Source organism: Theobroma cacao, chromosome 5, assembly GCF_053813885.1.
Source record: "Theobroma cacao isolate CCN51 chromosome 5, ASM5381388v1, whole genome shotgun sequence".
Classification (NCBI taxonomy): domain Eukaryota; kingdom Viridiplantae; phylum Streptophyta; class Magnoliopsida; order Malvales; family Malvaceae; genus Theobroma; species Theobroma cacao.
The window spans coordinates 40001970-40004419 of record NC_142643.1 but is presented as its reverse complement, the minus strand read 5'-3'; the positions used below and the strand labels follow the sequence as shown (position 1 = coordinate 40004419).

The following is a 2450-nucleotide window of genomic DNA, read 5'->3' as shown; positions in this document are numbered from 1 at the left end:
CCGATTGAAACCCCGCAAGGCTTAGCATCAACTTTCGCATCTCCCCGGTGAGCAACAGTTATTAAATCTCGCATTTCAAAAAAACCATAAGTCATTTTCAAATAAGAACAATAAAATATTATTTTTTGGCTCACAGGGTATTTTCGTAATTTTTCGTCAAAAATCTCAAAACTTGCTAAAAATGTAGTAGGTAAGCAGAAAATATATATTTAATGATTTAAAAACAATTAAGTATCTAAAACGTTCATTTGAAAGCAAATTGTTGACAACTAGTACTATTCAAAAATAATAAATAAAATATTCTATTTTCTCATAAAATAAATTTTTATAGAAATATTCGTAAATAATTTTTCGCACATGAAAGTAAAGTAAAAATTATATGAATAGAAATACAGATAACCAAAATATAAGTTTTGATCTGCAATGACACGTGGGCTCCAATTGACCAAGAGGATGTAAGACTGTGAACTCTTACTTTCTATAATGCAGTTCCGAGCTTAGTTCTCATCCTACTCAACTATCTACAAACTGTCCTGAGCCTGAAAAATGTATAGGAAGAAGGGGTGAGATTTTATAATCCCAGTGAGTAAACAGATACCATCTAAAGTATCTAAAGCTGAGTAAATGGAGACAATTAAAATAAGTCATCATACCGTAATTTCATTACCTTTCAGTTCATTTCAACCAAATAAAATCAATCCATATAAATCGAGTAATTAACTTGACTTATGAATTTCTTAAAACTTTGGCTCGTGCCAAAACTCATACTCAGTGATACCTTGCGCAGGGCATCTAACCGAGTCCGCCAAGGCTGTTAAAATTTCGTATACACTTAAAATATATTTTTAGTTTGAGAAAAATACAACCGTTCCTTGGCGTTGGCTGAGTTCCCCTTCACGTGGTGGTTTGGCGTGAAGTGAACCCTAAGCTTTACCCCAGGAGATACCCTACGCGCCTCTCCGTTCGAGGTAATAATATAATGGAGTTTACCGTGCCCCTCTAATAGGCTGGTCCACGGAACCCCCTCTGCAGTAAATAATCAATATATACTCCACCAATTTAATAAAATTCATTCTAGCATGACATGGCAATTTATCGCAATCTAGCCTCTCAAGGCTGAATACACAATACAAATAATTCTGACATCAAAATCAATTTAGCCATTCATGCTCATATATTGTCATAAGCCATTCAATTTGAAACCATAAATTTACAACACAAGCAGACAGTCTCCAATTACTCTATTTTCAAAACCAGTATTCGATTTTTCAGAAAATTTATAAAATCATTTCATAAAATCACAATTTCTCCTAAAACATAGCAATTTACCATTTAAACCCATTTTTCATAAAATCACACAATTGTATAAAACTACTCTAGATAATTAAGACGATAATAAGTTTACTCACAATATTAGGAGTAGAAATACTCCTATCTTCCGCCCTCGGGTGCAGTCTCTTACCCGAAACAATTGACTCACCACCTATCCATAATCCATGATACAAAATTCAATAAATTGTGTCAATTTATCATAAATTATTTCAGGCTCTTATCCATGAGTATGCACTAGATAGGATTTGAAATGTCTAGACAATCGCTTAATTGCAGTGTCCGACCTAACTCGCCTATACACGGTGTAAATTCCTAAAATCCCCAATTCGGCTCCAATTCCATCCATTTCAGTTTCAATTATCCAATTATATCCACAATACCTCAATGACTGTGAATTTGGTCCAATTTATCAGTCCGAACTATAAATTACGCTTTTACCCTTAGTGAGTAAAAATTTTAATTTATTGCACCGAAAATTCCCATTTAATTTCCAACCTCATAATTCATCATTTTTCCACCCAATTCTCTTAAAATAAAGTCAACCTCATCCTCACATACCATTGGCTAGATTCGGCCTAGAGAAATTCATGGAGAAGATAAATATTTTTCTTGTTGTTTTGCTCATAAACATGTTAAACTAACACTAAACACTAACATAGCTCAAAATCAAATTAATCTAAAAACTTTCTCTCTCCTAACCCATTTTTCAGAATTCAAATCATCCTCAAATCACATGATTCAACCATGAAAAATGATGAAAAATGCATGGGAAAGGTAAAGCACAGGACAAATTTAAGAAATGTTACCTTTTTTCACTTGATTTTTGAATTTCCACTTATTTTCCCTTTAAATTTCTTGGCTAGGGTTTTATTTTCTCCTTTCTCTCTCTTATTTCTTGCTTGGCTGAATGTTGAAGAAGAAGAATGGGTTATGGGCTGATTTTTTTATGCCTTTTTATTGTTTAATGAAATAATATTATTTTATTCATATTTTAAATATTTTATTAATTCATTTTTTTTTCTAGCCATCCATTTGTCCTACTTTTTCCACCATGCATTCCCTTTGACTTATCCAAGTCTTAAGTGAAATTTCCAGATTTTTCCAAAGTTTTGGTGGAG

General features: G+C 32.6%; 1 long non-coding RNA gene across 1 annotated transcript; it reads right to left on the bottom strand.

Moving 5' to 3' along the window:
* Positions 1–418: 418 nt before the first annotated feature.
* LOC148762878 (uncharacterized) lies at positions 419–2231 on the bottom strand. The gene is made up of 3 exons (XR_016026249.1): positions 2139–2231; positions 1410–1483; positions 419–539 (listed from the first exon to the last, which is right to left on the bottom strand). It is a non-coding gene; the product is annotated as an uncharacterized LOC148762878 (long non-coding RNA).
* Between the last annotated feature and the right edge of the window lie 219 nt (positions 2232–2450).